General features: G+C 43.4%; 1 long non-coding RNA gene across 1 annotated transcript in view; it reads left to right on the top strand.

Annotated features, from left to right (window-relative positions):
* LOC142020835 (uncharacterized) overlaps positions 1–14,407 on the top strand; it is a 53,910-nt gene extending 39,503 nt beyond the window's left edge. Inside the window, exon 4 of the long non-coding RNA XR_012647516.1 lies at positions 14,217–14,407. This is a non-coding gene — a long non-coding RNA (uncharacterized LOC142020835). The remainder of the gene's footprint in view (positions 1–14,216) is intronic.
* The last annotated feature ends 244 nt before the right edge of the window (positions 14,408–14,651 follow it).

Below are 14,651 nucleotides of genomic sequence, written 5' to 3' on the forward strand. Positions count from 1 at the left end.
ACCCCCAGCCCAGCTTTTGGTTGTACAATCTTATGCTGTTGTCTAGTTCTAGGATGTACAAACTTAATAGCAAGCCCCGTTTCTTGTACTATCAGCTGCAGTTTCCCTCTTAGGATTGTAGAAAAATGGGCTTATGGCAGCTTTAGGCTACATCTACACGTGCACGCTACACGTCTACACGTCCTCTAGGGCTGGCAACGTCGACGTTCAACGTCGACGTTGGGCAGCACCACATCGAAATAGGCGCTGCGAGGGAATGTCCACACACCAAAGTAGCACACATCGAAATAAGGGTGCCAGGAACAGCTGCAGACAGGGTCACAGGGCGGACTCAACAGCAAGCCGCTCACTTAAAGGGCCCCTCCCAGACACAGTTGCACTAAACAACACAAGATCCACAGAGCCGACAACCGGTTGCAGACCCTGTGCATGCAGCATGGATCCCCAGCTGCTGCAGCAGCAGCAGCCAGAAGCCCTGGGCTAAGGGCTGCTGTACACAGTGACCATAGAGCCCCGCAGAGGCTGGAGAGAGAGCATCTCTCAACCCCTCAGCTGATGGCCGCCATGGCGGACCCCGCTATTTCGATGTTGCGGGATGCAGATCGTCTACACGTGCCCTACTTCGACGTTCAGCTTTGAAGTAGGGCGCTATTCTCATCCCCTCATGGGGTTAGCGACTTCGACGTCTCGCCGCCTAACATCGATTTCAACTTCGAAATAGCGCCCAACACGTGTAGCCGTGACTGGCGCTATTTCGAAGTTGGCGCCGCTACTTCGAAGTAGCGTGCACGTGTAGACACGGCCTTAGTGAGACAGTAAGTAAAATGCTCTTTTTTAGCCTCCAGGGTTTTTTGCATGTGAGCTGATCAATATAATTCTGGACAAACCTACTTGAGAAACCCCCAAATTTCAAGTAATAATCTCATACAGTTTCCCTCTCCAGTGAATTGCTTTGACCATCTCTCTCTGGCTCTATGGAATCAAAACAAACCAGCAGTCATGTAGCACTTTTTAGACTAACAAAATAATTTATTAGGTGATGAGCTTTCGTGGGACAGACCCAGATCTAAATTTTCCAGATCTGAAGAAGTGGGTCTGTCCCACGAAAGCTCGTCACCTAATAAATTATTTTGTTAATCTTTAAAGTGCTGCATAACTGCTTTTTTGTTTTGTGAAGATACAGACTAACATGGCTACCTCTCTGTGACTGCTCCCTATGGCCCCAGTTCGAGAAATGTCAACAACATTTTCTCTGCCACCTGAAGGCTGGGCGATCGTCAACAAATGCAAGGCTCCTGCTGTGGAAATAGTCAATTAAAAAAAAAAATGACCCCTGCAAGCTGTTCCCTGAAACTCTGATGCGTCACATTCCTAAACTCCTCCTGAGCTCCATGGGTGGTCACAGTTGCTTTTTTTTTTTTTCTTTTACAGGCTAAAAACTGGGGATTGGATACACGTAATGGTACAGAGAATATTTTTAAAAATCTGTGATAAAAACCCAATGTGTGATTGTCTTTCCTGAAGAGGCTGATTCAGCTAATGAGATCGGAACAGCTGAGCCTTAATTCTGATAAATAGTTTGGAGATGAAACCACTGCAAGGGGAAATTACTCCCAAGTGAGTCAGGGCTGTGGGTCCTTTCGTTAGTAGCTGTCGAAGATATGAAGCCATGCACTGATGAGTGGCCTTGACGTAGTCTTTGAAGTCATTTGCATTAAGATTAGGCTTCACTGCTGGACAAGAAAGCTGCTCTAGCACAAGCCCAAGTGAGTGACGGAGACTGCATTTAGTTCATGCCATCACAGTGTTGTTTATGGGTGACTGAAGCCCACACTGCATATCAAGGCTAAAACTCAGCTTGGGGTTGCCCTCAGCAGAGCTGCCCATACCCACGCACAGAGTACGCAGTTGCCTAGGGCACCTGCAAATTTGGGGCATCTTTGGGTCTTAGTGTCCATCCACTGGCTCTTCCTATCCCTGTTCTGCGGTTCTGCTTCCAAGTGAAAACCCCTAACAGATCTAGCAGAACATTGACCTTGAATAAAGGGCCATTTAAGGGGCAATGAAGCCATTCAACAGGCATTTTCCTACCTCAGGTACATACTGGCGGAGGGGTATCCAGTTTAATCTGTTGCTTCACAAATCAGCTGGTCCTGTAGCACCTAAGAGACTAAAAACTATATTAGGCCATGAGCTTTTGTGGGTAAAATCCACTTCCTCAGATGGGTGTTACCCACAAACGCTCATGACCTAATACATTTGTTATTCTCTAAGGTGCTGCAGGACTGCTGGGTATATACTGTAAGATTTTTCTAATTTACTGTGTTAGTTGACAGGACCTAAGTTTAAAATTGGATATAAACATTTCACTAGTGTTTTGATATAGACTATGAAACTGCTTCTCTAAAAATTCTGTCTCCCTGACTTGGGCTGCTGTCAGGCTCAGGGGCTTCAGTTAAATAATACTGTTTAGGGCTCCATACAGCCTAAGGATGGCCCTGGGTCACAAAGAAAAGCTTTGGAACCCATCTCAAAATTCCAGAGTTAAAAAGCAACGCAGGCGGAGGGAGGAAGCTGGGCACTGCAACACTACAGTTTAGCAGGGCAGATACGTCCCAAATCATTGCCAGCCAGCGGTGCCCATGGCCACTACATGCACAGGTGCAAGGTGGGAGAGGGGCCAGGATTTCTGCTGGGAGGGGGTGGGGCCAAGTGTGGAATGGGTGGGGCTTAGGACAGTCAGCCCTGACTCCCACAGAGCTTCACTAGGAGCAGCAGTACAGCATTTCAAAGGGGCCCAGGGCTCTGGATACTACTGCTGCTACAGCTCCAGATGCCTTTCAAATGCCAGGCCCAGGGGCAATTGTCCCCTTTGCTCTCTCCCATCAGTGGGCCTCTGGCCAGCTTAATTAATTAATTAAGTGGAAAGCTCGTTGAGGTAGCTGCATCTCCTCAGGAATAAGAGACTTGGTTCACCTCCTATCTTACTGAGATGAAGCCAGGAATCATTTCTGAGGCTTCTTTTGCAAGGCTGGGAGAGCTGGTACTTGGCTGCTTTACCTTCCCATGCCTGTATCTGACCAACTGGTTACCAGCCAGAAAAGCTGATGCTCAAATAAATCTGTTTGTCTTTAAGGTGCCACCAGACTATTTGTTTTATCTTTTCAGCCCTTGTACCCAACCGCTGCAGTTCAGGAGTGACCCTGTGTTGAAAGAGGGCAGAGCCCTAGCCTTCCTGCCCTGGGGGACTGGGAGAAGGCCAACTAGAACAATATTGGCCTGAAGCAGTGGGTCTGCCCCACCAGAGCTCATCACCCAATGAATTATTTTGTTAATCTTTAAAGTGCTACAGGACTGCTGCATTGTTTTGTGATGATACAGACTAACAGGGCCACCTCTTTGCCTATCCTACAAGGAAAGAACATGTGGTTTTGGCCTGGTGCTGGAAAGCTAAGAGAAAATATTCTTCTGATTTTTCACCCACCCACTTTTCATATAGCTACACAGTGATTTGGGGGGCAGCCTTACTTCTGAGTCCTCTACAGGGGAAGCCTCTTAATAGAGCAAAGGGGCTGAGTGTTTGTACGGGCTTTGTCAGGTGATTACTGCCTGTTTTCACACGCCTCCCCAAGGTGTTGAAATCCCCTGACAGGTTAATTAGTAATTTATTGCCTTGTCGTCAGTTTGAGGCTGCTAATGGCTTTGATTTAGCCCCCGGGTTTTCCTTAGCCTAGAAGCCAGTTGGAAGAGTCAATTGAGAAGTGTGTTTCCTGCTATTTAATTGCTCAAACCAGCAATTATTATTACCAATTATGTGCAGAACGCAAAGGCGGAGCAAATATTAAATCCACCCCAGCTGCCTCTTTGAGCCATTGCAAACAAGGGCCAGACAGTTTCTCTTGCAGGATTTTGCAATGCAAACCATCACACTCCGGGAAACAAGATCCTGTGATCAAACCACAGGACTGAGATTAAGGAAATCTGAGTCATTTCCTCCTGCTTTGTGGAGGGAACTGTTCCATGCCTCAGTTTCCCCACTTAGAGAAGGTAAAAGAGAGAATTTGGGCTGAATTCATTCACCTTTGGTGAACCCTTCTGAGACCCTCTGTGGCTCTGGAGTTTCAAAGGGCTCTTTGTATACCTTGCAACAGTGGGCATAATAGCAAACTTTTATATGTTTCCAAAGCAAAAAGCAAACTCTTTCATGAAGTCACCACAGCCAGCTTTGGGTATGGCAATGCCAGGCAGGCTGCTGTCAGAAGCAGGCTGATTTAAATAGACTGGGAGATACTCAAATGGTTTATTTTTTACATAGTAAGATACAGCCTTGAGAGGCCCTACATTACAATCCTCATTAGACTTCAATGGGAGGTTTGCTTGAGTGGAGTTCTAGCCAATTACTGAGTTTATGTGGCCTTCAATAGAAGTTGGACAAGGGCTAGGTAGACAGCCACCTTCTGGATCAACTCCACAGTTTTGGACTCTCTGGGGTTAAGATATGGATTCTCAATGTGGGGCGCAGACCAGCTTAGTTTTCTGTATTGCTAAATAGGGGGGGGAAGCCTGACATTTCAGGACGCATTATCAAAGAGTTTTTCCTCATGATATATCCTGGGGTGAGGGGACGGAAAATGTTGAAAACCTCCCATTTATCGTTAGAGCTTTTGATATTTGGCTTAACATCTATAAAAATCGGTGTTTTCCCAGTAAACAGGAGCGAGTGATTAAGTATACCCGAGGACTTGTCTGCAAGGAAGACTAATGCAGACTACACAATGTGATTTCTAAAGCGCAATAAAGTGTTGTGCCTTATTGTGTCCCATAAATCCTTCTAGCTCATCTTAAAGGTTCCCTAGTGTGCTTGGACACAGGGCTGTTTGAAACAGTGCTATGTGAAAGTGCACTATGGAACGTTACACAGAACACACTCAGTGTGTATATATAAAAAAAGCCTCCAAAAGCTCCAATTTTTGGACATCCAGATAAAGCTTAAAACTAGCCGAACTTAATGTTCCAAAATGAAATGACTCCCACCCACCACTATCCCAAAACCCCAGAAGCCTTATTTACAATTAAGAAAAATTCAGCTTTGCAACATATAGATCCTCCAACACTTCACTCTGTCATCTTACTAAATGTGTTCTCTCAGCTAATAAGGCCAATAGAAAATGTATTCTCATATGTTAGTAAACATAAAACCAATTAAACAGCACTGGCCCTGCACACCTAAATATTCTTACCTTCCAACATATTTTCTGCTATTATCTGATTGAGGAAAACAGTAGAAAGGCCCGTGGAAAACATCTACGTCTAATAAGATATGGAAAGATAGAATATGAGATTATTAATGACAACCTCCTCCCAGCTGCGCAGAGATCCAGTAAGATTTTTTAAAATAAAAAAATTAAACAATAAACGATTCTTCAGTGACAATGGCCCATGTTTCAACATGCAGAATGGCACCATCATGGGTACTAGGCCTCATCTTGAGTGGGTTAAGTCACGGAATTTGCTTCCTTCTCCCTTTAGCCTTGTCTTTTTAGATGGAACATCGCTTACACAATGGTTGTACATCTATTTCTGGAAAATAACCATGTTTCCTGTGTTTATAAATCTGTTAGGTAAACTGGGGGAGGGAAAAGGGATAGAAATGGATGACTTCGTCTGGCAGATTCAGCTTTTCAAGTCTACAGGTTTTATCCAGATCAGGAAAAGGAGAGAGGGAAGAAAGAAAAAAATCATTCATTATCTCTCCCGCTAGATTGATGTGTGTTAGACTATTGCAGTGTGCGTTTGTGTCTGCCTTAGAGATATCTCCTCCCATTGTTCCCTTTCCTTTTCCACAGGGATGGGCAAATTTAGTTCATACTCTGCTGCCACTAACACCCCAAAGCAACAGAATCCATGGGCAAACTTTTCCACTGTGGCTTCTTTTTACATGTGTAAGGATTAGGAAAGGAAGGAATTAGACAACATCTCGGTACATTCGACTGTTTTTTTCTTCTTTAAAAATCAACTATCAATGCAGTCTAGTCAGTTTCTCTCTCATTTTTCCTTGTACTGATGGGGGAGATGGGCTCCCGCTGCTCCCCTTGACATTCACAAACAACCTGTCAACACCCGTCCTCCAATCTCACTTGCCCCAGCTTGGCAACAGCTGCAGGGAGAGGTGTGCGTGAGAGAGAGCATGAGCTCCTAGGTGGTAGAATAATCAGTTGGAAAAGCTTTCCCTGTCTGAGGTTTGGAGAAATCAGGAGACAGTCAACGGTGGTTGCAGCAAACTAGGATGCTGTGATGCACTAGGAAAGGGGACCTGTTATTGAACTGGTAGGCATGGAAGCACAGCAATCAGATAGTCTCCTTGTTGGGGTGCAAATATGTAACAGGTGAGCAAAGGCCGATCCTCCAATTGTCCCCAAAGGCTGCGGGTTGTCTGTCCCTTTGCACACTCAGGCATCGTATACCTCTCCCAAACAATTTTCTGAAATGTCCCTGACAAAGGTCCTCCCCTGTAGATCAGTGACCTTGAGCCTCAAGCTCTTGCAAATGAATCTCCCCACTGCAGCCTTAATAAGCAACTCTAAGGGAACTGTTGATACCATTCAAGAAATTGGAACATTAGATGCCATTCACCTCTAATTTTGAACAATTTGCACTCCCGGATTATTATTACTAAGCTGCAGTTGGCAAAGTCCAGATGAGGTCTGATGTTTACCCATTTTTGCAGATGCCCTCTACCAGGGTTCCTGCAGCTGGGGCTGCCGAGGTGCCAGTGCTCAGCACTGGCAAGTACTGGCATGAAAATAAGCACTGCATTTTCCCATCCTACGTCTACGTCGGGGTCAGCAACCCCCAGCACGGGTGCCAAGAGTGGCATGTGAGCAAATTTGCATTGGCAAGCGAGGCAGGAGCTCAGCCCTATCCCTTGTCCCCTATGCAGCCAGGGCTATGCCGCCTGTGGATTAACAAAAGACCAGCTAATGCTGCTACCACCACCTCAATGGTAAAACTTTGCATCAGAGCCGATTTATTAATGAAGCTGTTGCAAGTAGGACTATTTGTGACTTTAAAAAGTATCTTCCGCACTTGGATCCTCTGTAGAGGTCAAAAGGTCAAATTTTGGCACCCTGCCTCAAAGGTTGCTGACTCCTGATCTAGGAGCTAGTAGTGAAAAAAACCTTAAAGGTCCAACAGCTTTCTAAGGAAACATGCAAACTACTCGAGAAAACCAGATTTAGTGTGTGTCCTGACTATGGGTCATATTGGGAGGAATTATTTATTAGACAAGACTGTAACTAATCTTCAGTAACATGTACGTAGAATACTCCCTTCACCCTTGGCAATTAAGGCTAAACAGCAAAAACCTATACCCAGGACTGGCTGTGAGTGGAACATGCCTAGCAGATAAGACCTAAGTTGACAAGATTCATGAGTGACCCCAGAGCTGTCAGCTTCAATTTGCTTGGGCAGAGGAGAACAATTAATAATTCCTTAATGAAGTTTGAAAAGTGCATATCTTGGAACTGAGAGCCACCAGGGAAGAAGGGATCACAACCCTGTTATCCAGACAGGGAAGACAACAGTTGTTTTTCTGTTTTGTTTTGTTTTGTTTTGTTTTGAAATCTGTATTTAGCTCAACTTTTCAGCCACAGCATGTGGATTCCTGAAGTAACATCTGCTGTTCCCTTCCCCTGTTCAACTTACTACAGTCAACTTTCGTGCTAAGGACAGTTTATGGAAAAAACCACCTGCTTTCCCTACTCCCCAAGCAATGATGGAATTTGCTCTGACTCTGGACCCTTCATAGTTCAGTTTAAACCAGGAGATGATTCATATGGTGGCTCTTGCACACATGCATTATGTTAGGGGCCTTGTCAGTTGCTAGGGCTCAGGCGCACAGCTCGAAGAAAGCCCATTTATACACTTCACTTGGTTTACACTATGCCAGCTTGAAATGCTAGGAGCAGGGCTTAGCAAAGCTGAGTTAAGGGAGGGGCCAATGGGGGAAGGCGTGATTGGTGTAAGCTCTGTGAGAGAGAGAGACTAATGGAAAAGAGGGTTAGTGTCTCATATGGGGCGTAGTATCATTTAATATATGTCTTGCTAGCCAGTTTAGTACAGCTCACCAGTTACATATCTGTTGTCCACCCTTGCAGTGCCAAGGCCTGCTACAATACCTCCCGCCATCCCTCCACATGCATTTCAGCCCTATCCTTGCTGCCTACCCCTACTTTTTTTTTTTTTTTTTTTCAAAGGCAATACAGCATCTTGGCCCTCTGACATGGATTCCTGGCTCTGTTTCTGTCATTATAAAAAATTGTCTTTCCATGATCAAGCTTCCACTCATGGCTGTTTGTCAAAAAAATGGAATGAAAGAAACAAAAGTAAAATAGAAATTGTTGGCAATGAACAGTAGATGAAACCTGGACAGTTTTCCGAACTCATATTTGAAAACTGATAGCCAGCACGCAAGGACCCCACACATTGCAAACAGTTTTCTGTAGACATCAATTCAGCTAACCACTGTTATTCCAATGGGGCTTCCCCAGCCCCCTTGTAACAGCCTTCAGATCACCTATCTCTCTCTCTCACACGCACACACGCACAAAATTACATCAGAGGAAGGAATAGTTGTTAGCCCCGGTGCATTTTTTTTAAAAGAGGGACTGAGGCAGAGGATGACTAATCCTGTAACCTTTCCTTTTAGTGTTTAATAGAACCTAAGTCTGTTTACAATAAAATAGAGTGATATTTTTCATCCTTCCAAATGGAACAAGGGTTATATAAACAAGGTAACCTCAGACACAGCAAACACCTGTTGAAGGAAACTGGCTTTCAAAGAAAAAAAAAATCAAGCCTGTTTGTTGACTCATGGTCAAGTTTAAGTTGAAGTAGGTGGCACAGCTTGATCAAGGAGGCACTGATGGTGGTAAAGAATTTGCAAAATGCCTATTTTTGACTGATGGCCAGGCCAAGAAACTGTCTCGTCTAGCTAACAGCACAGGAATTCTATTATATCTAGGTTCTTAGACTAATTTGCCAACAGTTGCTCTCCTACTCAAGTATTCTGGCTCCAAGAGTGGCCAGTGCCAGATGCCTCAGAGGAAGATATCAGAAACCCTGCAGAGGACAATTATGTAATAATCATAGAAGTATTTCTTCCTGACTCCTCAGCTAGCATTTGGATTATGCCCTGAAACATGAGGGTTTCTATTCCTTCCAAACTTTTGCGGTTTGGATTTTTTTGGTAAACTAATCCCATGTTCTCATTAGCCATACACATGTACAATCCATTTCTGAAGCTGTTTGGCTGCTGTGATATCTTGTTCCATGTACTAATTTGCTTAATAAAATTAAAAAAGATACATTTGATTAATTACTGATGTCTTGGCTTTCCAAAGTACAGGGAAACCACAGATCCCTTTATGCTTCAATAGTGGCCTTTTGCACACTTAGCAACTTTGGTAATCAGAGCTTTAAAAAAAATTAGAGATGCTTTCTGAAGTAAACAGCAATGGAAAGAAGATCCAATATGCAAGCCAAGAGTAGGAGGTGGCTTAAGTTAAGGTTTGGTTTGCAATAGGGCAGGTTGAAAATTCTTTGTTGAAATTAACCTTGTTTGCTTTCTGGAAAAAACTCCAACTTGTCCTGGAAAACCAGAAGTCTGAAAACCCAAATTTCTGAGGCCAAAAAGAAAAGAGTTTAGCTTTTTAAAGACAAAACTTAAAACTTTCTGCAGAATATTTTGATGCAAGTTATTTCCATAGGAAAACACTCTTCTCTCCTTTCCCCCATTCTCTCACCAGCTCTCATTGATAGCATGGTTTCTAGGTCTGGTGGGTAATGGAAAACATTTGCTGACATTTTCCATCAAATTTTTAAAAAGGTTTCCATCAGAAAAGCACTGTCAATTTCCTGCACAGCTTTCATGTATTTATGTATTTGTATTTCCATAATGCCTTGCAGCCCCAAGTCATGTACCAGGGACTCCATTTGTGCTAGAGGCTGTACAAATACAGAACAAAAAGGTTGCCCCTCCCAAACTGCTTACGATCTGGACCCAATCCGTCCTTATCCACAGAGACCCTTGGGACAAACATCTACCTGAATTCCCTCTTTTATGCAGGCAACAGCCATCCCTGCCTTACTATTCTGTTTTTCCAAGGCCCTGTTGGATAACAGACCATGTGTTGACAGAGGAATGAGTATCCTTCTTGCCCTATGGGAAATAACTAGAAGAGCAGCCATGCAGCTTGGAGTTCTACTACTTTTCCTGCTTAGCCCCTTCATGGTAGAGAAGTACCCTTTGCCATAATTTGTGGGCAGTCCAGGGACATTCACAGACCTGGAAGCCAGGTGGAATCTTAAGCATGTTCTCAGAGTCAGGCAGAGAAAAAAGGTTTCAGCACAGCAGGTTTTTGGCAGATCCACCACATCATCTTGGATGTTGGGAATCTTCTGGGGGTGCTGCAAATCAGCATGGTAATATATTACATATAGCTCTGTATGAAAACACACATGGCACCTGTCTTCAGGCTTCTGATTCTTGCCAGAGAAATTCATTTGTAATGTGGGAGTGCCAAAATTACTCAGCAATAAGACTCAGGGGGGCGGGCACTGCATTCTCCAGGGGATGAAAGACTGTTGTGTCTGGATTTCCAGGAATAATCATTAACTGGCAAAATGCTGCTTTTCCACTGACATCTCAAATTTCAAGTTCTGGTCAAAAAGTGTTTAACAAAAGCAAAACAATGCAATTAAATTTTCCAGTAACAAGAAATTATTCAAGAATACAGAGTTCCCTGCAAGGTGGGCACTTATGCAGCCACTCAGGAGAAATTAAAATGCCACTGAAATGGTTAGCAGAGAACCCGCAGGGTGGGTTTTGTGTTCTATTGGTGGAGCACACTTGCACATACCTCGGTGCACATAAAAATTGTTCTGCACATGGATAGAAACAAATCTGCGTATAGATGGAAAAGATTAGAGAGAATATTGCATGCATACCATTCTTACATGTCCTTGTACGGAAGGTCCCAGGGTTCTGATCCCAGACCAATCCTCTGAGACTGACAAATCTTGGGACCCAGTCCTTTGAATCAGCTGAGCTCCACCAGCTTCCTGAGCCGCTTTCAATGTACTCTTGAGCCAGGATCCAAGAAGAGGTTAGTGCAGCCTAAGGGCATTCTAAATTGTGCTTGGCTACAACAGGTGGCAAGAGGTAGTTTGGGCAGCTGGTAATTGGTTATGCTGCAAATCAGAGTGGTAGAAGGCAGCTCTGCTAGTATTATTCTACTGCATGATTCCCCTATACAAGGTGAATCCTCAGCTGGACAATTAGGTATGTCTACACTACAGAGTTATTCTGGAATAGTTTATTCTAGAGTTATTATTCCAAAATAAATTATTCCAGAATAAGGCGTCCGCACTGCAGGGAATCCCCAAAATATGCACAGCTTATTCCAAAATAGCGTGTCCACAGGCAACAGAGCGTATTTTGGATTAGAACCCGTAGAAGCACCTAAAATATAAGCACTTGCAACCAGTGTTCTATGTCCCCACTGCAGCATTATTTCAGCTACTGGACCCTATTCTGGCTATTCTGAAATAGCCTATTTTGAAATAGCCCTTATGTGCTGTCTATACATCCCCTATACTGAAATATCTATTTCGGAATAGGTGCTATTGACCTTAGATTGAGGCTTACAGAATTCAAAGTAAGCCATCCACTACTTCAATCTTATTTCGAAATAGTAGTTTTGCTGCACAGATGGTCGCCAAGTTATTTCAGAATAGTGGCTACTATCCGGAAATAACTTCACTTTGTAGACACATCCTTAGGATCCAGTATCTGTCCCTCATGGGCTCCAGCCCAAGTTTGAAAATCAGCATCACAATTAAACAGCCCAACAACCTAAGCCTAGCAAGCTCGAGTCAGCTGACATAGCAAGTGGCGAGTGTTTAATTACAGTCTAAACTTACTCTGTGGTGACTAAATAGCACAGTAACAGGCAGGTTAGATTTGATGGTATAAAAAGCAAGTGCAGGCTTTTCAGACTGAAACTCGGCTTTTCTCCCTAGTTTCCAGAAGCTTGTTTTTCCAGGCACTCTGATGTCATTTTCTGAGCTTGTATTGACTTTAAAAAAAAAAAAAAGAGTTTTGAGTATAATGATTCTTCCAACTTCATTATCCTTTATTATCCCATTTTTGATTAACTTCAAAAATCTGTTTAAGCAAAAATGGGGCAGATTCACAGTTCAGGTAAATCAGATAGCTCCACTGAAATCAATTAACATATGCCAATTCACCCCAGCTCAGGATCTGGCCCTGTATTTTTCTGTTTCTCATGTTTCTGTTTATTGTGGACCCCTTTTACTGAGCATGAGAGAGACTCTGGTATGGTACAAGATACTTATTTATATGATGTCTAAGAAGAAAAAGACATTATCCCAGAGGATACATTGACATCACAGGAACTGTGTGAACTGGGAGCACTTCTGATAGCGCACAAAGGAAAACTTTGTCTCTTGAGGCACGTGCAATTTGCATTCATTTTTAAAAGTTTGTTACAAAATATTTTTTCACCTGTAATTATCAAGGCCAGTTTGCTTTGGCTAACTGTCCTGAGTTCTGTACAGCTGCTCTGACAGGTTGTGTGTTATGTCATGTTCCATATTTTAATCCAGGTTCCAAGTTTGGAAAGCCAAAGGATGGGGTGGGGTGGAGGGAACTGGCTCTAGAGAAAGATGTTCTTTTTTAGTTGTAGTTGAATTGCACTCTCATCTTTGCAACTTGTCGCTAGAGCAGATTTACGGGCTGGTTTTCATATTCCTTTGGCCTTCTTGGGAGAAGCTGTTGTTCCAAAAAATGGGAAAACCAGTTCTCTAAAGCCTTCATTCAGAAGGGTCTCAACATACAGAAACACATAGATAACATTAGTGTTAGCATAAACTTAAGTGGTCACATATTGTACCTTAACAAATTCCACATTATGCCACAATGGCTGTTGTAGGCATTATCTGCCTACAACACCTTTTAGACACAGACATATGAAAAGTAACAGGGGTTTCGCTCTGTAAATATAATAATTTTCAAGGGTAAAACTGGTAATCTGTTCAACTTATGTGAACCACAGAAATGAGAGCTGGAAAATGTTATTAAGTCTTGTTCTTGCCAATGTAAGGGCATAGCTACACTGGCAAGTTTTGTCACCAAACCCTCTTATTTTGGCACCAAAAACCTGAAAGTGTTCACATTGCAAGGCAAGAAAAGTAGCAAAAATCGTCCCATTTTGATGACAAAAAACTTCCACCTTCACAAGAGACCTTTTTGGTCCCCCGCCCCACTTTACTGTCAAAAGTCATGCGGTGTACTGCATGAGAGGCTTTCTTTTTTAACCCAAGTTTACGGAACTCCAGGATGTTTCCCACAATGCTCAGTTAGCCTTTCTGGCCAGCGCTTTGAACTCCACTGCTCTGCAGCCAAGTAAATAATAATGCGCCCCTCCCACCTGCAAGCCTCAGAAACTTTTAAAATAGCAGAGGCGGTCGGAGCACCAAGCCCCTTTGAAATGCCAGGCCCCTGAGCAACTGCCCCCTTTGCCTCCTCCCCCTCATTGGCATACCCGTGCACAGTTGTTCTTCTCCCTCATTCTCCCTCCTTTAAAACTCACCATGTTCAGATTAACAAGCAGTCCTGTAGTACTTTAAAGATGAGCAATTTTATTTATTAGGTTCTGAGCTAAACTGTAACAGAGAGGAAGCCGTGCTAGTGTAGACACTATCAAAATAAAAAGCAGTCAAGTAGCACTTTAAAGACTAGCAAAATAGTTTATTAGGTGAGCTTTCGTGGGACAGACCCACTTCTTCAGACCATAGCTATGGCCAGGCTATGGTCTGAAGAAGTGGGTCTGTCCCACGAAAGCTCACCTAATAAACTATTTTGCTTGTCTTTAAAGTGCTACTTGACTGCTTGTTGTTTTGAGCTAAAGTGGTTAGGCTCTAAGGTACTACCTGACTACTTGTTTTTTGTGAAACTACAGACTAACACGGTTACCCCTCTGAGACATGTTCAGATTGTCTGGAAAGATCTGTGTTTGCCTCAAGGGTAACATGGAAAGTGGCGGGCTGTGTTCACACAAGTGCATTACAGTGAAATGTTTCAACCTTCATCGGGAATAGTACAGTCACCTTTTTGTTAACTGTTACTTTTTCAGGCCAGGCCTTGAGAGAGCAGACATGCTCTCCCTTTGACCCAAGCTGCCACCTCCGAAAAAAAAGCCAGAGGAGCAGAGAGGACCAAATGAAGGATGTTTTACACCAGCGTTTCTTAAACTATGTTCTGCTGAACACTGGTGTCCTGTGATCAACTCGCAGGTGTTCCTCGAGCATCTGACACTCTTTTTGATATCATGCACTGACGGTCTATATTTTCTGTTATTAAACTTATTTTCATTGCTACGACTGATGATTAAATTACTTCATCTTGTTTTTACTATATATGTTGCCGAGTTTTGGTTTTTTTGGTCTTTTTGGTCCCCATAAAAATATTATTGTTTGGCGTTCCGTGGTCTCAAAAAGATTAAGAAACCCTAAATCCAAAAAAGGAAGGAAAGGCGGGTCAGGGAGATGACAGGTCGAAAAGAAGCCGC

Source organism: Carettochelys insculpta, chromosome 14, assembly GCF_033958435.1.
Source record: "Carettochelys insculpta isolate YL-2023 chromosome 14, ASM3395843v1, whole genome shotgun sequence".
NCBI classification, from domain to species: Eukaryota; Metazoa; Chordata; order Testudines; family Carettochelyidae; genus Carettochelys; species Carettochelys insculpta.